Below are 21,049 nucleotides of genomic sequence, written 5' to 3'. Positions count from 1 at the left end.
ATTCATGCCAGCTTGAAAGAATGAAAGATGAGAATTATTTTTTGAAGTACTTTGCCTGACAGAAGTTACCTTCAAATGAATTTATATCTCAATAAATAATTTTGACTGCACACAAAATTATGATAAATATAATGGTTGAATTCACCAGGCAACCACCAATTACCCACATCTAAAGCACTCATTGCTAGATATTTATAGAGACATATCCCTACAAAAACAAAATAAATCCTCATACCAAAACACTCAGATGCTACAACACAGATTTTAGTTTTTTAAAATGTGATTAATAGAATGTGATTTTTTGTTTTTAATTCTATTTTTGAAGAGGGGAGAAAATGGTCATAACTTTGATCTAACAGCAAAAATTCTATCTATTTTGCATCCTCACCTAACTTGAAAACACAAGTATGTATGTTTATTTATAAAAAAATATAGAAATATATTCACATATTCTTATTTCTAAAATCACACCTACTTCCCAGGCCAGAGGAGTAGAAATGCTAATACACAGTTTGGACTGTGTAGGCTAAATTTTTTATGTATTTTATAAAGCACAAATTTATGTTTTGAGAGAAAAAGTAGTGTTTCATACTGCTGGACTGGCAGAGGCAATCATATTTAGAGATACTTTCGCTTGTGCAGGTGTGCTTAAGAACTACAGCAGAGATGTGAAGGCAGAGCAATAAGCAACTGAAGAGAGAGAGGAGAGCAAAGTTGTCATAGTAGAATTAAGGCTTTCAAACCAGCAGGAAATATTCACAAAGAGAAAGAGATTAAAAGATGGTGCCTACATTTCCAAACATTTCTAAAGGTAGGCTTTGATGTGAAAAATGACTGCATCCCCACAATGACTTTGAGAGGAAATAGATGAATTCCTCTTTTAAAAGCATTTATTAAGAACAAAGCAATGAAAAGAACTGCATCAAGCCAGTTGCAAGGGCTTCCATAACCTTGGAGAAAGATAAAAAACAGTGGGAAGTTTGTGAAGACCAAATCCAAATTTTTCAGAATTCTATGCTTTTTTTTATTACAAATTCCTCTCTGGGCTATATATATAATATTTCTGCTGTACCTTAAAACTCTTCAGCAGCTCCAAGCTGCTGCACAAGCACATGCATTAAAAGACTGAAAATGAGGACTGTGACAGCAAAGGTGATTATTACTCTAAAAGTCATGGCTACCATTTACTTAGAACCCAGTAAACATTTAAATACTAAAATAAGTTTTTAATAGTCTTTGAGGTGGGTTTTTACTGGTTGTTATTTGGTTTGTTAGGGGGTTTTGTTTTTAAACAATTGTTAAAACAATCCCAAATCCCAGAAGAATTAACTCAATCGTTAATGCCTTCTCACTGCCCAAGCTAATTTAACATACCACTCAAAGAAGCATTTCCTTTATTTAGGATGTCTATTTGTTCTGGGGCATGGTGGTTTCAGTTTGTTTTGGTTTGTTTTTTTTTAAGGAAGAGTGATACCGTTTTTCTTTTCAAATCGAGATGAACTGCGCTAGGAAATACAAACAGGACATTTTTCTCCCTCACATTAACAGCAACCAGACAGCAACATCAAAAATGTAAGGTTTCGTTTTTTATTTACTGAAAGTAAGAAAAGATAAAGGATCTTTGACCATGTCAAAACTAATGCAGACATTTCTGTTTGAAAACTATAGACAACACTAGAACAAAAGATTGTCTGAAGATGCAAGGAAAGCATTTCCAAAAATGTTTTATCCTTCTTCTGCCTAGAAAGGTAAGAGCATCCAAGAAGCAGCATTTGTTTCCTTCCAATACTCTATTCCCAATGATGAAAAGTTCATATCCAAAAACATGTGTAATTGATAGAACTAATACTAAAAAAAATAAAACATTGTAATTTCCTTCACCAGAAGATATTATTGTTCAAACCAGCAGGGAAAGCCAAGACTGAAAATCTTTTCTAGTGCCTTACACCTTAATGAAGCCAAGGGTTTGCTTCAGATCTCCTCTGGTACTAAGTGCAAGTTTAAAAGCAAAGTTCTCAGCAACAACCTGTGTGCTCACAGAGGACAGTCGTGCTTCCCAGTCAGATCAAACTGACCCCAAATTTTGCTTTCCCACATTTTCCAACAATCTGGCTGCAGGAGCTGGGTGCACCATTGGCAGGGAGCTGATGGCACCAGGCTGGAGGTGCTGCTCCTCTCGAGGGCTCCTCTGCTCTGCAGAAGGGCTCTGGGGCTTGCCTGTGTGGGGCAGCTGAGGGCTTGGGATTGCACACAAGGTATAAAGCTGTCAGAGAGCATCCAAAGGAGGCTGCAGAGATAAGAGAATCTTATATTTGCAGCCTCCTTTGGAATATCCAGAGAAGCCTCCAGAGGAGCAGCTGAGGGCAGGCACAGACCTCTTCGCTCCCATGACCAGTGACAGGACTCAAGGGAGCGGGATGAAGCTGAGGCAGGAGATGTTTAGGTTGGATATTAGCAAAAAGTTCTCACAGAGAGTGCCTGGACTGAATACAGTCCAGCCCCTGGGCAGTGGTCACAGTCCCAAGCCTGACATGCAAGGAGTGTTTGGACAATGCTCCCAGCCACATGGGGAGCTTGTAGGAGTGGTGCTTAGGGGGCCAGGAGTTGAGCTTCCATGAGCCTCGTGGGTCCCTTACAACTCAGGGTATTGTCTAAGTAACAGGAAAATATTGGAACTTTGTCTTCTTGCTTAAAATACACAGATAAACTTCTAAATGAAGGAATTATTTCTACGGACTAAAGTAATTACTATTACAAAGTATCAACACTCTATTGTAAGCAACACAGCAGGGCTTCATTTTCCTTTACACCTAGCCACAGAGTTAAGGTAACATGAAAAATTCACCTTATAAATAAAGAAACAAAATTCTATTTACAGCTTAACACTTGTATCAAACAATATTCCTTGAAAATTGATAGATACGGAAGGTAAGCAAACCCTTATTAAGATCAAGGATTAAAGCTCCAAATTATTTTCTAACCAATTCTGTTCTGTAATCTAAATATGACAACAATTAAAATAGTACATATGTTGTCCTTTCATTTGAAGGGAAGTCAAATTAATTTTAAAAAAGCCCTGACATTTTAAACTCACTGATGATGCACAAAAAACAAGAGTAATCCATATGTCAGAATTTATAAAGAAGTGGGAATAGTTAAGGGGGAAAATACTGATATTTTCCATATTTACTGCATTTCCTGGTTGCCCAGCAACTTGAAATCACCTTGTGACTGCTGAAGGCTCCAAACTAGATGCAGCAAGATACTTGGAAAGCCTGAGCTTAAAGCACTTAATTAGGAAGCATCTCCCTCTCAGAAGTAATTCAGAAACACAGTATCATCCTGATGCAATTCCTGGGGAAAACAACACAGAAATGTCAGGGCACACAGTTCTAAACAGACAGCAAAACCTTCCAAGGAGACAAAAACACAGGAGCTACATGTAATCCTTCATTTCTCTGGGGAGCAGATACAGAGCCAAAGGCAAAGATTCTGCTGGGTACCTAGAGTAGAGAATCCACCTGTGGGTAGGGCACCAGGAAATGCTCTTTTAGAGATCACCATCAGGAGAAAAAGAGTGGATGATCTCTGTACCTCCTGCACACCCATCCTGCTGAAGGAAAGTGTGTGAAGAGCCTATCAGATATTGGTATTATTAAACACATTCTGCCACAAGAGGTCATCTGTTTGAACTTCGTATGATTTGTGCATAGAAAACATGCAAGCAGCCAAGAAAATAATCCTCCCAGTTTAAACCTGAAATACAGGTCTTGTTTTACACTTCTCCTGATGTCCCACTGATGGTAAAAGAGGTGTTTATTCTTAACTGTGTGACAAAACACATTGGCCTAGGTGTGTAAATGTTTTCTGGGCAAGTCCATGAAGAATATGTTAATCACTAACAGTCACATTTTGAAGTGATTGTAATAGAAATATAAGTACAGAACACATTTTTCTTGATTTTGACAAGTTCAGCACTCTGGAGTAATTTAAAGACCTAAGCCAAATTTCATGTTAATATAGCAACTAATTAAACTTGGTTTGAGCATGAGGAGCTTTTCCAAAATTGCTGCTTTTCTCTATTTTCATAATAAGAGAGGAGAATGAAGGCTTTCTCTACAACCATAGGAGCAGTGGTAGATTGAACAGAATAATTACAAGAAGAAAAATTCTGATGCTAAATAGATATAAGTCAGGCCATCTCATAGGTGACCAAACAAAAAATGTCCCAGTACTCTTGTCAGCTCTGGACATCAAAATCATTTTATCTCATTGGGAAAACATTCTTTCCACATCACAGCAAGAGCAGATGAGCACAGCACATTGGTATTTCTGCAGCTTGGGGCTGCTGGTCGTCAAGAAGCAGGAACACCTTGTGCCCATTGACTATGCAGTTTTCCTGAAGCTCACAGCAAATTCAGGATGTTACTCACTAAAAATGGATTTCAGACAACCATATCAATTTTTAAGGCTCTGCTTAGTATCCACCAACTTACTGGCTTCAGCCAGAGATTTCTGCACTTCTATTCCACCTCATTACAATAAGGAAGCTATCAGCTGTGTTAAGAATAAATCTCTTTTGTGACTCCCTCATTCCCTCTCTCAGACACATACCATAGTCTGAGGTTTAAAAATAGAGCAGACAAAACCTCCCATGGCATTTTATGTCATTTAATTTTCATCTTCATCCGATTTTAAAGGCCTTGCAGTAAACAGCAATAACTGAAAACAGCAGATGCTTCTGTTTGGGTTTTGTTTAGGTAAGTGTTTCTACAGAACAAGTCCACTATAACCATTACTTTTGACATCTTTGAGACCTGGCCTGCCCTATAAGTTAGCCTGCCTAACAAGATAGCTTAATTACACATATTTGACTAAGCATACTTACATAAGCATCCAATTATAGCTTAAAAACAACACTCAACATGCTTAGCCATCTGTCATTGAATGTATCTGTTGTTAAGGCATAATGGTGTGCTCAGCTTTTTCCTTTCCAAACATATTTAATATTTTCTGCAGCTACAGAAAAGAAAAAATGGCAAAGCAACCATTTGGAGTTCAATAATGCATTACCTTGACAATTGAAAACAAATTTACAGGACAATCTGCCAATATTCTCCAAATATCCCCTCTAATCAATGTCATTTCCTTTTACTAAGAATTACAGATAATACTAGAACTAGCACTTGCCAACACAAGCAAAACTGACTTGAAATTCTTCTACCTTTTCTTTTCAAAATATTGTTCAATGTCATCTTCTTTCTAGGATAAATTATCAACATTTCTGCCACTGAGAGATAAAATGACATTTAAATACATCTCAGGAGAATAGGAGTCAATCAGCACAGGAAAAGATAAATGCATGATGAGATATATTTAGAAAGTGCTGTAATGACACACTGTTTTGCAGTGGGAGGCATTAAAAACCCTACTATTAGTCACTTCTAACTACAGAACCATGATACTGCTTTTACCAGTCAGACATGGTACCAGCTGCAATTACCCACAGAACCTAATGTTAAGTTGCCAATGACAACCACAGTACACATACCCCAAGACTCAACCATCATTAGCATAAATATCCACATCATCTGTGCCTAAAACTGATATACTTTGCCTCAAAATAATTATTTCTCCCTTCAAGACACTTTTGCCTCCTTTACCAAAGTGTTCTTTGGTCTACAAAATAGAAACAAGTGTATTATCTGCAAGAAAATGGAAGTCCTTTTCATCTAATGATTATTTTAGCATCTGTAAAATCAAAGAGATTTCAGTCTGGAAATAGCAAATCATAGAATCACAGAATGGTTTGGGTTGGAAGGGACCTTAAAGATCACCTACTTCATCCTCCTGCCAAAGAGGGGGGCACCTTCCACTAGACCAGGTGGCTCAAAGCCTCAAACAAACTGGCCCTAAACACTTCCAGGGATGGGAAGGCCAGAGCCTTTCCGCCAAACTGTTTCCCTGCCTCACCACTCTCAGGGGGAAGAATTTTTTCCTAATGTCTGATCTAAACCTGCCTTTTTCGAGTTTAAAGCCATTCTCCCTTGTGCTGTCCCTCCATGCCCCTGCCAAAAGTCCCTTTCCAGCTCTCTTGGAGCCCCTTAGGCACTGGAAGGGGCTCTGAGGTCATCGCAGACCCCCCTCCATCCAGCAAGGCCACATCTCTCCAGTTTGGGGGCCAGGATGTGGAGCAGGACCATGTCAGGCGCTCGGCGCCAGTCCAGGCAGAGGGGGTCAGTTGCTCTTCCATAATTCACCAGTGCTGTAACCTCATCATAAAAGGCCACCAAGTTTGTCAGGCACCATTGGCCTTAGTGAAGCCACATTGGCTACCACTAATCAGCTCCTCATTTTCTATGTGTCTTCTCAGCTTCCAGGAAGATCTGCTCCATCATTTTGCCAGGCACACAGGTGAGACTGACTGACCCTGTTCCTTGAGTCTTCCTTTTCCTCCTTTTTCCAAATGGGAGTTTTATTCCCCTCTTCCTCCAGGCACCTCTTGCTGGCACTGGACTCAAACTGGTAGGAGTGGGGTGGACTGAGATTCCCCTTCACAGGCACCTGTACTTTGAAGCCCTCATTACTAGCTTGTCAAGCTACGAGCAAAAATTCTCTTCCCCTTCTCTGACAGATGGATCCAATGACCCCCAATAGATACCTTCTACTCTGCAGGTGAACTGCTCTTATTGTAGGTTTAAGTTTGAGGAAATATAAGCAAAAGTGGAAAACAAACTGAGGGAAAAAAAACAACTAGCAAAAGGAAAAAGTTTCTGAAACAATCAGTATGGTGTAATAGTAGAAATAAAAACACCTACATCGTTTTCAATAACTGTTTAAATAGCAGTCTGCTTTTTCTCTCATTATGCTGTGTAACAAATGATGGTCCATGATTCATCCCTTGAATAAATGATGGTAATATGATGAAAACCTATTTTATGGAAGCAGATCTCCATATGCTTGCAGCATGCAAGGCAGATTCCTGCAAAGCTGCCTCCTAAACCTGCCCAGCTCTGTGTGTACAGCACAGCATCCCTTAAGAAGGCTGGAGCCTTGGATCAGGCTGCATGTGCCAGACTGCAGCTCATTACAGCAGGCACAGGGACCTTGAAGAAACAGGAGCAGTTTAATAGTAATTCCTAAAGTCCAACTGTGAACACTGATTTTTAAAAATTCCTGTTTGTGGGCAAGAACAAGGTGCTAAAATGCTGCGGAGTACTTTAACACAAGCAAATTTTATTATCTAAATAAAAACAAGCCTCAATTTACAATCCCTCCCATCATTTGCCCATAGGAAAGAGTTACCATGGCAGTAAGATACGGTTTAAATTAACATTACACTGCTCTAACTCCTCTGAAACAAAACATTACCTTGTAAAAGTGAGCACCAACAGGACACACAAGGAGATTCAGTGTAAAGTACTGATAACAAATTTGTGTTGTACATCAGCTTCTACCTGTGCAAAAGCTGACAACAGAATAGGCCTGGAAGTGGCAAAACCCTGGTCACCACAAGTCAAAGTGATTTTTTTTTTACTAATTTGGCACTAAACCAAAGTTTACTGACATGAGGATAACATGACAGATGTCAATAAGGTAAATAGTTAATTGAAATGTTTCTACCAATCCCTTTTAGTAATTTTAAAGCAAATCAAACATGCCTCAAACTATTTCAGAGTAGAAGAAAAATACAAAAAATAAATTTTTGAATGGCTTCACTTAAATCTCTTGCTATCACAAGACTTAGGACATTCACATTTTGGGGCTTGGGGAGGTGATTTAGCAGACTTCATTCATTCATTCATTCCTCCTAAATTTTTAATAAGGCACAATGAAAACTCCTCTGTTTATGAGGCACAGGCACAAAAACTACCTGAATTCTGAGCTAGTTATCTACTCTACAATTACCTGCAAACATAAATTATTTATGTAATGACATATGATCCTTCCAGTTGTACACTCCTCACTTCTTGGAATGAGCCCGCTCTAACCTCAAACTTGGTGTGAAAAGTTTGCTTAGATGCCCAGAATGTTCTCTTTAAAAGCAAACCATAAAAATTTTCTGGTTAATTTTCTAGTTAATTTTCTAGAACTTCAGAGGTCAATCTTTAGTATTTATAACAGCAAGAACTTAACAACTGATTAGGGTTTGTTAATTAAAACTTGTGGCCTTATTCTCAGGGTTTCTAAGGCCAATAACCACTTTCTTTCCAGCACATCCAATAAAACTGTACAGAAAAAAAGATCCCCGTTGTATGTTATGTTTCTCCTCTTTCAATACCCAACAACAACAATTTGCCTTCTTTTAATTAGGAGCTCATTTGCTCTAATGGTTTCTATTTGAATCTCAGACAACTAATAAATAACACTTCTAATAACTCTAAACACTGAAATGCAAGAACCTTTTTGCTCTGGTGCACAAGAGCACCTTTACTGCTTCATAGAATATTTATTCTCAACAACAAAAATATAAATCTTGCAAAAATTCCACAATTTATTTAAGAAATTTAATCTAAAAAGCCCTTCTCTCAGGAATTTTATCTTAATCTAGCTCTGCACATTTTTGACTTGTTAGAAAGTTGTATCTTCTCATTTACTTTAATTTTATGAGGACATAGATTTATTAGATTCTAAGTGCAATTAACCTTGTTGAACTTCATGCAACTGGCATCTTGTTCAATAGCTTTATGTACAGTACATCTGAAAATAAACATTGAACCCAGTTTTTACATATATATTTATATACACACACCCCTCTCTATATATATTCTTAATGGTGATTTCAAGAAATTTGGTCCAGGGCAGCCATGATTTTTATTCAAAACATGGTTTCTATCACAAAACTATAACATCTGCCCAAAAAATTCCAATTATTTAGGGATATCATATCACCTATTGGAAATACATTATGTAGATAGATATTTACTGTAGCTTAAAGGTTTGTTCTGGTTTTTTTGGTTTTTTTTTTTTTACTATTAAAGGCATCAATAATCAGAAGTGCCCCAAAATTGCTGAAAGCAAAGCTTAGAAAGCCCAGCTGTGGATGGAAGGAGGCCAGCAGCGAGCCCAGGCTGCCCCACCCTGTGAGCCTGCCTGCAGCTCCCTCTCCTGCTCTGCTCCTCTGGGGCTGAGGCTCGGCTGTGGAAGCACTGGGGGCACACGGACAGGGATGGAGCTCAGAGCTCACTTTGCCTCCTCCCTTTGTGATCCTCACCCAACCCTGGTATCAGACATCCTCAGTCCCCAGATTTAATGGGCTAGATCAACTAATCTGGCTGTGTGTCTGTCTTAACACAATCACTGGAATTTCTGTGGTCTTCTGAAGTCCATCTGAGAAGCCAAACTGTGCTCCAAATAGTTCAAGCTCCAAAATGCTCTTAAGAAAATGAAGTGGAGGGAAAAGGTAGGAAAACTTAGTAGCAATGCTACTCCCAGCAAAATCTGTATCAGACCAGGTCCTCACCTAAAAGATGCACTGAACATCACATTTTGTTTTTCACTGACATTCATGGAAGTTCTCCCCCAGCTGACAATACACTGTAGGAGAAAATTAACTAAAATTCCAGAGAGATCTAGCACCATCCCTTTAAAGGCAGTACAGACCTCATGTCCAAATCAGGCCTCTACTTTGCCATTTTCTTATCACCACAGCATCCCAAAATACAAATAGGATGTATTATACTCATTCAATGCCAGTCTTGTCTGCCAAGGATTTGCATTTACAACAAGATGCTAGAGATCAAGAGAAATATCAACAGCATCCCTGGATTTGGCAGTGGCATATCCTCATATTCCCCTGACAAAATTAAACATTGACATCAAACAGAACTAGATCAAGAACTGAACCATGAATGAACTCTCATCTGATATGGCCTACAGCAAGAAGTCTGCTCTCTATACATAACACTTGAACATTATTTTCATTGTTCCAGCACAGACTGTAGCAGACAAAGCCACGGAAATGTTTCAGCTGGCAGGGCAGCACAGCTCTGACTGCTCTCCCTGCACCTGCAGAGATTGTTCAGCTTCCAAACTTGTGGCCAAGTTCGAGGCCTCCCTTCACAGCTCAAAAGACAACACTCACAAGATTCACTTTCTCACAATTATTAAAACAAAAGAGCTGAACAACTCTGCTTCCAACCAGCTAGGATTCCCCAGGAATACATCAATACTTCCTTTCACATACTTCAGTGCACCAGAAGAAGGATTTGACAAATAAGAAAAAAACTTGAGTTGCAAGCCACAGTCGAGGAGAGCCCAGACAATGTTGTGTTCTTTAGTTCATTTTTGTTCTTTGTGATCAAATTTTCATAAAAAGAGCTGCTCTAAGGATACACTTGAAATTTAAAGTTCATTTAAAAAGAAAATGAAAATTAATTCATAAAATAATTCAGTTTACAGGAATATGGACATTTTCACAGTGAGAAAAGTGGCACAAAAACTCACCCCTCAAATCACACCACAGATCCTAGAAAAGCTCAAGAATAAAAACTCTAATTTTTCTAAATTTAAGTGAAGCACCTTAATTTTAAATTAATGCTGCCTCCCTAGGTTGTTTCTTATTTAATCATTTGCTAAAAGAAAAACTATGGTTTAAATATAGTCTTTTTCCTTTAACTTTAGTATTTAAAACAATTTTTTAAAAAATGTTCTAAAACTCCCTCCCTTCAGCAAAGAAAAATGTTTCTCCTTCCAACACCTCTGTAAAATCAGAGGGAGTAGTGACACATTCACTGTTTGTCAAAGGAGGGAAGGAAACAAGACAACAACTTTTTTTTTTTTTTCATATATAGACACTTAAGCATCAATTAATAAATTTTAAAGAATAAGAAAAATTGCATTAGTGAGTCACAGGAGACAAATTCTTTTCCACTCTACCTACATCCTGAAGCCCAGTTAAATCACTGACACCAGGCAGCATGGTAGAGGAGATGCTCTGGATTCTGTGTGCCACTGGACTCAAACTTTCGAAGGCACTCAAGAGCCTATGTCTGAAATTTAATAAAAGCCTTCAATCTCCCTGAAACCTAATTTCAATTTAAGGTATTCCCTTCAAAGGGCAGGACCCTTCCAAAAATATGTAGGAAACTGCCTGCAGGGGAACAGGAAGAATCATTAGATAAGGAATACTTGCTGGCATGCAAGGAAAGATACAAAGAATGAACACCCTCTTCTAAAATTCTGTAAATGGGGTGGTGAACTGATTTTCAGAGTCAGATGCAATGCATTTATTTATGCAGCAAGGAGGTTTAAAATTAGCACCTAACACTAGAAAGGAATTCAATGGCTTGCTTATGAAGCTTGAGGAAGCTCACCTCAGGTTTCTTAGGAAACAAAAAAAGGAAAAAAAAAATCAACAAAAAAAAGTCCAAACATTTGAGACAAAGGTTTATCAACCATTCTTAAAAAAAATAAACAAACCAAATGACCAGCACTAACAAAATCCTGCCATGGCCAGTCTTGAAGAGCAGAGATTGGGTAAGTCTTTACCTTGCTCACATCACTCTTCTTTAACCCATCATCCCCCAAAACCCATCTCCTCTGTTCCATTTGCCAGCTGATCTGGCAGAGGATGAACTTTCTCCACAGCCTCTGCCAGCCCTCAGAGACTTCAGGCATGCAGGTTCAGTAGGAGGTACTGAAAACCAAAGCCAGGACCCACCAGTGGCAGAGCCTGCAGCACCCTGGGCTGTTCTCCAGGCTCAGCCACCTCTGTGCTCTCTCTGCTCCCAAATCCTGGAGGCAAAATGCTTTAGCAGCAATCCCTGCCTGCAAAATTATTTAATTAGGCTTTGAGAACTTTTTGTGTTCTTATTTGTTGTCATTTTGTTTTTCACAGCAATAGATTGGCTTTGTGCAAGGAAGAGTTCCACTTCTATCCTCATCTCAAAGTTTCTTGGGAGTTACATTTTCTCATTTAATGATTCAACAGCAATAAAGGAAGCATACATGATGCAAATTTGTTAAATATTCAGCATATTTTATTAACCAAATCACAGTCTGCAGGCTTGAAAGCATCTGCATGATAATACCCTATTGAATGACCTCTCAGATTTATTCTCTAGGAACCATGCATTAGACTTAATAACACGCTTTTCCATTATCGTTCATTCTGACCTAAAGACTGATTGTGAGTCCACAGGAGAAAACTTTTCCTGATAATTAGTTCCCCTTGGTTGTAGTCCACAAGAAAGGACAAATTTCACCTTGTTTAAGGTGCCTCTTGATAACACATAAAGCCAACAGAGGAAGCATGCATAATTTTCTGTTTTTTCTTAAGACATGCATATGTTTTTCTCCTGAGTTTGCACCACTGTTTTGTCCAATGCTATTCTACTTACCTCAAACAATTGTGGCCTAGAGACACAACCAGCTGGGGTTTTTCCCTTCTTCCTCAGGAAGCTTTGATTTTGACAAGCTGCAGCATAATAAAGTCAAGCCCTTGACAAAACCTCCTTTGCATACAGTATTGTATGCAAAAATTTTACTTTTTTCCTAGAAGCTACCAATACCTCTAAGTAAACTTTACTAAAAAGTGTAAAATGCATCTACATATAACTGAAAACAAGATAAATAACAAAAGTCCTGTTACTCCTGTCTCCTTCAATAATCCAAGAACTGGATACCATTATAAGAAATTGCACACTCATATGCTTGATACCACCCCTCACTCCCAAAAATCAGGCACATGGTCTGATTGCATAGAGGGAAAACACATCAGGGAAAAAGAAACAAGAAAAAAGGCAGCAGTTAAAATGAGCCTGAGTACACCTGGCTCAAGGCAGATGAAGCTTTTTGGTTTCCTGGAGGAATCAAGATACTCATTTTGTGGCTAAGCAATAGAGGCCCAAGTGCATCCACAGAACTGAACACCAAAAGACAGAAACAGACCTTGGGCTCCAAGTCTGAAGGCAAGATGGACCTCTGTAGCCAAAGCTCTCTTCATGGAGCACAGGCAGGCCCACCTTCCCAAGGATATTTCCTGGGAATCCCAGGAAGGAACTTCAGAGAAAGAGAAAGTGACTCTTATCTCTGTTCTCTGCTCCTGTTTTGCACATGCAGAATGTGCTAGGAAGATTGTTTACCTGAAGGGAGGGAGTTCTTAATTGGATTCTGCTGAGGATTGTTTTGTTTCCTTGGCCAACTGGAAAAAGCTGTGTCCTGGCTGTCTGGAGACAGCAATGAGTTTTCTTTAGTATTCTTTAGTGTTCTTTGTAGTATTGTATGTATCTTTAATATGGTATAGTATAATGTCATATAATACAGTTTAATAAAGCAATTGTTCAGCACTTCTGAATCAATGGAGACAGATGCCAATCATTCCCTGGTCAGGGGCTGCCTGCTTTACTGTACACCTTAGAGGAAAGCACACCTTTTTTTTTCTGAAGGAAGTACATCTCTGTCTTACTGTTGAACTATTCCTTAAACCATCAGAAAATGGAGTAACCCACAAAAATGGCTTGAGAAGCAGAGCCTAGAGTTTGCTTTGTTGGGAATCCACAAACGCTGATTTCCCTGGGAGAGGAAAGGATCTTTGAGCAGTGCTCAAAGCAGAGATGAATGCACAAATGGATAAAAGGCTTTGATGTGTGAATTTAATGCATCTGTTCAAATTATTTCAAAATTTCAAAAATAACATTTTCATGTACAGCCATTTTGCAATATTTCACTACTCTTTTTCTTTTGGCTTAAAAACTGGAATAGAAAGCACTTCCATGCTTTAAAATATTCATTAGAATTAGCATACTTTTCTGTTCTAACCACATAAAGTTTTAGCAAAATTATTAACAATTTAACATAAGAATAGTGTTCACAAAAACACAGCATTTGAAAAGCATGTTGGAATCTGATGTTCTCTGTGAAAAAATTCATGCTGGGTTTTTCAAAGCAGCTTTACACTGGTGACCTTCTCATCAGCTTTTTAAATACTGTAGGTCTTTCTAAATTAATTCATAAATGATATTGAAACATATTATCTCATTGCCAGTGCAGCTGGAAACCAAGCCACTGCTGCAAATAATTTATTCAGATTTATCCTTTATTTTGTTCATGGAATATTTCATCAGCAAGTAAATCTCTTCCACAGCTCCCCTGGCCTCTCCTCTCATCCTCCCCCATGGTCTACAAACAGCTTACTGCAAATGTATTTATTGTTATGCTTTGGAAGGCTTATCATATGTAGCATAAAAGCACCTTCATTGCAAATCTGAAGGAACAGAATCTTAAAGTGAAAAAACAGGAGAATTCATAATCTTAAACTGGGCATTTGAGAGAGATCTTTTATTGAAAAGGTTTTCCTCTTCCTGAGCTGGTATCCAAAATACATTTAAAACCACTGGGCTCCTGTAGGATTTATTTTGCACCAGCAGAATTAAAATTTTATTCTCCCCATACCTTTTCAACCTATACATGTGGGCAAGCATGCAAAGAACATCAATGGCCCACCTTTTGGGGTTCTTTTGCCACTAAAACACATTGTACTGACTTAGGAGGGGACCTCAATCAGAGCAGTTACAGCCAAGATGGGAACACATCCTTCTCTCTATTAGCTGGACTTAGGAGGGTGCAAGACTGGCTGAAGTAAAAGAGGGAAGACTCAGGTTATGAACCAAGATAATTACCATAATTACCTAATGGCCAAGTCAGCTCTGGAGCAGTGAAGGAACCCATGGACTATCACTGGATATTTTCAGAAATAGCTTAGACAAAGCTTTGTCAGGAATAAGTGCAAGTTGAGTTGCCTGTGGGAAAACCAACTAGAGAACATGCAGTCCTAGTTTTTACAACTATTCTACATTATTCCAGTTTTCATTTTTATTTACTAATATGTATATAAGTATACTAGCCTATACCAGGCAGAGTATGTGTATTTCTTTGAATCTATTTTTCTGCTTTATTTTTTCATTCCTATCCATCTTTTTTCTATTTATTCTACTTCTATTATATATATATTGATATATTTATATATTTATATTCAAACATACCCATATGATATCCTTTATTTAGCTTTCTTTAGTAAGAGTCACCACAGGCAAATAATTCTAAGAAACCTCAATTTCTTCTTCATTTAACAGCAACATCTTTAGTTCAGCATTTAACAGCACATAATACCAACTGAAATATTTGATGACCTCTAATTTCTACTGTTTTCTGCCCCTCCCACCAAATGATGTGTCATTCAATAGAGGTATAAATCAAAACTAGAAACCAAATGAAGTTTTTTTTACACTTCCTTGTGTATTAGTTTGTCATTACCAGATGACCAGCACAGTTACAGATAGATTAATTCTATTCTGAGCATAATTAGCGATGCCTATTTTCACATTAACCAATATATGTGTATAACTTCAACAAGCATGAATCATCAATAAGAGCCAAAAAAGGCATCAGATTTGTACTCTGTAATAATATTTATGATACCAGCTTAGATGATTTATGGCTGTCAACAAGTTAAACTCTAAGACAGAAGGAAAGAATCACGAGGTCCCTGAAACAGAAAAACTTAATGATACTGAAATCACCAACATTGTAGCAATATTTCCATCTGCTGGGGGCTAGATATAATTAGCAGTTACTCACAGCTGTCACATCCACTTTTTCCAAGGAAAGTTAAATTGATTAAGTGTAAATACCTCTCACTGATATGATTATGTGATCTGGCCCCATGATTTCACATTTTTCATATATGTCCACAACATTAAGGATCTGTTAAAAGCTGTTGCCTTCTTATCTTAAAAGATGTAGGACAAAACAAAGGCAGCATATAGGGGCCGTCCCAGGTCAGTAACATATATGAGTCAAGCACATTTCCTACATAAAAAAGGACACCTAGAATCTATTAACAAATCATTTGGTCCATCAGTGGATTCATTTCTCACATGACAAAGAAACTTGATTTAAAGATCTCAGTGTTTAAAGAATCAATGATTTCAAGCATGGCTTTATTTTTGTCACCATTGTATATTGCAAAAGCAGAGCTTCCAAGTGTCCTGTACCAGAACTCCATTTCTCCATGTCTGCATCACTTTTTATAATATTCTCTCATTTCTAAGTGGCATTTTACAAAAAGTCTAGAAGAGTGAACATACCACTGCTAAATAGCAAAGAACCAGTCCTAGAGAAACCAAGGACTCAGCCCTGATTCTAAGAGAATTTCTTTCACTTTAAAGACTTTGTCCCTCTTCAAACAGAAAATACTTAAAATATTTGTCTTCAGCTAAATCCCACCATACATTCTTTGAGATAATTAAGATAGTTTACACCAATAATTAAGATAGTTTTCACCAATAGGCCAAGCAATTTAATTTACTCATAAGGCTGTTCACATGGGCTACTGTGGATTCTGAGACCTCTGAGTTTTGAGGGTAGCACAGATTTAAGAAAACAAGTTTCCATAAAATAACTTGATAAAGCCCACACAAGATGAGGATTCATTCAGTCTTTTCCAGCAGCCATTGAAGGGTCATATAAACAAAGCAGTATCAGGCTTGGGTTTTGCAGTTACTTCACAGCACCTCATTGGCAGTTCCAAAGTTAATCCACATGCAAACCCCAGCCATCCATTGGAGTGGCAGCACCAACTTTGGCCTCACCCACCCTGACATACTGGGCTTTTGTCTGACAGAAGAATTTGACTCTGTATTTATGTACCCTCACATTCTCTTTGATGTTCCTGATTAAAAGCCAACACAGCAATTCCAACATCCATACTGACAGGGTCATTACAAGAAAAGATTACTGCTTCCCTCCTACAGCATGCTCTTGTCAAGTAAAACCTTTTAAGCTTATGTGTAGAATAATTTAGGCCAGTACCATCTATTTTTGTTCATGGATAATGCAGCAGACACTGGCAGTTAGTCTTGGTTATTTCAGGTTGTGCAGGCATGTTACATAAATTTACATTTTAGCACCTGATTCTATTCTTTTATTTGCTGGAGGTCATCCAACCAGTATGGAAGCATTGTGCTTCCCTTTGAGGTGGGTCACAAAATAAAACCCTGCAAGAAAACTATATTAGTCCACCCCTCAGAGTCCACAGAATCCTCAAAATCTACACAAACTATTGTTGTACACATGTACTCCAACTGAAATGAGGTGTTTGAGCATAAATAAAAACAACCATGAAAACTGGCAAAAGGTTTTTACTATTCCTTACTATTTATGAGGTACTGAAAAGTATAGCACATGCAAGAAAGTTGCAGATAGTATTAAAAATATATTATTTCTGTGGCACATTTGATAATCACCAGTGAAAAGTAACTAATTTTTAAGCTGTAGAGAGCCAACAAAGAGCCCTAACTTCCACTATGTTCTTTGACACAAAATACAATTAAAAAACATTACCTGAAGTGGAAGCAATAAATATTGCAGCAAAAACCCCACATGCATTCTGAAAATACTTAACAGTAAATCTTCTCACCTTCCACTTAAACCAGCTTTTTCTAATGAACTTGAAACTTTGCACCTGCTCAGTGCAGAGAGTCATTTGTATAATTCATCAATAAGTGCTTCTGATAAAGCAGCCCAAAGTGCCACCAAAGTTACAAAGACAAGGGAGAAAGTCCTGCCCCATGCAGGGTCTGTCTTTAAAAGGAATAGATTTAGGCACAGAAAAAAATCCTCCCCAGCATCACAACAAAAAACATCAGGAAACCAAAACAGCTTCTTAAATGAGGGTTCAAAAAGAGACAAAAGGGGTCAGAAATATTTATTGTATTTATGTTTTTATATCAGCCTACCTGAAATAAATAGGATTTGAAGTATGAATTCTAAATACCTCAGAAGAACCTTCCACTACTTAATTTACATCTTTGCTTAAATATCTTAATCCCTGGAGCATGCTGGCTGACCCACCTAAGTCATCACAGATAATTAAAGAAACAGGAACTGTCAGCAATTGCTTTTTTGGATGAGGCACCCACTTCCCCATCAATCAGCATTTCTGACACTGAGCATGTAAATCACTGCTGCACTTACAATGCTACAAACAGTGCTGCAAATGGAAATTTATCATGCTAACTAGGTGGTGCTCAGGGAAGACTTTCACTTCAGAAGTATTTCCCAATAACAGCGCATAAAGCAAGACACTGAGCAGCTGTTGTCCTGCTGATACCTGGGACAATTCAGTAATTATTTACTCACCGATTAATGGAAGCTATATGGAACACAGCCATAGAGACCAATCCTGTTTAAACACTTGGTATTCTCCAATTCAAATATTCCTGGTGAAAATAATCAAGAAAGTGAGGCGACTGAAAACTGTAGATAATATTCAGACAAACTGTAAAGGATTACACAATCAGATTTTCAGAGAGCAAGCTGGCTTTTTTATTCCTGTTTCCATTTTAAGTTTTTACATCTTTTTTCTCTTCCATTCTTAGTTTCTTTTTTAGTTCTTAACAAAAAAAGATAGAAATTGAGAAATATGTGAGAAGTCAGTAATTCCATTTTATGGACAACCTTCCAATTTTTATCTTTGCTAAGCAGAAGAAATACCTTCAGGCTCTTAGACTAGCTTTTCAACTGCAAGCTGTGTAATCTGCATAAAAACTATGAATCTTCTTTTCATCTTCCTTATGTACATTATCGTCCCCTTCATTCTATGAATATTGTTATTATAATGACAAATGGAGGAGCACCCACCATGAGAGACTGTGTAATTACACAACAACACTTTTCCTTGAAGAATCCTTTGGTTTTGGCTTCAAGGCCATGTTTCAGAGAGTTTTCAACAGACATGTGCATCCAAACCTTCATCAACTATTTTCTTTCTCTCTCAAAGTAAAAGTGTATTATGTTAAAAAACTATATTATGTTAAAAAATTTTGATAGCTTAATAACCCAATGACTTTTCCTAACTTCATCTTCAGAAACACCTGAAACTTGTCAGAAACTCTCTACAACAGCTCAACTAGAGGCGCACCTCTAGCACAGAGTTAGTTAAAGCAAGTTGGCAAATAAAAACATACCTGTCAAAGGGAACTAAAAAGCAGTATAAATAATGATTTACAGCACGGCCCAAGAGCATGAAGAGCCCCAAATTTCCCACTGCCCAGTTCTCACATTTTGTAGGACACTTTCTCTTTTAAAAAAGTACCAGAGTGAAACATCAGAATGAAGTGGTACTATCAAAATGACAGTGAGTCAGTGATAGTCACTGAATACAACTTGTAGTTTTGTGAAGCATTTGGCATCTGAGCTGGTGGGAAGCACAGGCTATGAAGGAACCTCATTTCTCATCAGGTCCCACGTCAGTTGCTGTAAAAACAAATCCTGCTAAATAAAATGTAAGCACAATAAGTTATCATCTCTGGAGTTTATACTTCTGAACTTATTCAGCTGTTGTCAAATAAAAAGATCCTTCTCAGACTTTTTTTACAAGTCAAGCTTACAAAGCTCTATAGAAAAGTTCTGGAGTTAAAAAAAAAAAAAAAAAAGAAAGAAAAAAAAAGAAAGACAAAATTTTGGCACAGTTAATTCTCTGATCTCCTGGGAATCTGAAGGAAAATGTGAACTGGCTTAACCAACAGATTGTAGGGAAGTTAGTCCAGATCACATAATGACAAAATTAGAAAGAGAACCCCTCCTGCAGAGGGGGTATCAGTCACGCTGCATAATTCATTCTCTGAAGAAATAAACCCCATCTTTAAGGGAGATTTTGTTCTTTCTGATCCTCCTGGACGTTCACCTCATACCCCTTCTTCCTGTGGAAATCTAATCGTTTGCTGCCTACTGGCATTTGCCAATTGCCACCATCACAGCTTCCCCACAGCTACAAAACTTTGTCCTCTTTTATTACAAGAAATTTGGGAGAAATCAGTGGCTGCAGAATATTGAAAGTAAAATTTTTAGTCATGCAGAAGCATTTCCAATCCAATCTGATTTAGCTACATAACTGAAACGACACACCTGCAAATCAAATTTGAGTACCAGCTCATATTCCAGATAGCAAAGACTAACTACAATCCAGGACACAACTTTAATAGTAAGATTTTTTTTAAACTAATTGGATAAAAAATTGAACTCTATACAGTCAAAATCTGCCTTTGTACATGCATCTTGAGTAACACTGAGCCTATAGGTCAAGTCACAAGAAAAGAATTCACTATTAGTACTCCCTCTGATAAAGCATTTTAACTCCAATTTGAAAGGTACTTACTGCTACTGTTGGACACATTTTAAAACCAGAATACAAGTAGGAGCTGCTTCCAAAGTCCTAAAAGGAAAATCAAAATGATTTGCTGGACAAAAGCATTTCTCTCAGAGTAAAAGTTATTTTCTGTAATGTAAGTAACACCAAAAGTTTATCCTTTTCCCTGTCTTGAACAAAGAGCCCAAAGAGAGGGCAGAATGCAAGAACAATATATGCAGAAACTCACATAAATTACTTGACATGAAAACATGTACAATGTTTGTGGAGGGAACTAAAGAACACCTAAAATTCAAACTAAAGGAAATTCTCCCTTCTAAAGTACTGCTTTTCCAAGAAAATTGTTAATTTACCTCAGAACCACTTTTCATTGAAAAAAAATTTAAAAATTAAAGATGCATCTACATCTATGGAAAAGTCAGCATTTGATTAAAATCAGAGGAGGGAGATCAAAGCATTTCTAGTTGGAAGCACTGACACAGCAGCCTGAACAGGGGTGCCTGGAACTGCAGGTCTCCTTAGCCTGATTTGTGAACCACAACACCAACATGAATAAACCAAGACTCTGTGCTTCACCAGGATTTCTCAGCAGAAGGAATCAGGATAGAACATAGAAGATAGAGCCTAGTCAGGCCATAACCAAGAACAAGGGATAAAAAGTCAAGAGGACAGTTATTTTCAAATCCAGAATCCTTTATCTTCAAGTGAATGTACAATGTGAAACTTTCAGCTTTTAAATGCAAGTAAAAATTTCCTGCAGGGAGAAAAATAATAATTTTTCAATTAACTGAGGTTAGAAGTTGAAATTCTTCACCTTTTTTTCTTCCTGTTTCCGTAAGCAGCTATCCAAAAATATAACCTAAAAAGCAGTGAATTGTGAGGTACCCTCACCTTTAACCC

This window comes from Motacilla alba, chromosome 4A, assembly GCF_015832195.1.
Source record: "Motacilla alba alba isolate MOTALB_02 chromosome 4A, Motacilla_alba_V1.0_pri, whole genome shotgun sequence".
Lineage (NCBI taxonomy): Eukaryota > Metazoa > Chordata > Aves > Passeriformes > Motacillidae > Motacilla > Motacilla alba.
This window is presented reverse-complemented; position numbering follows the sequence as displayed.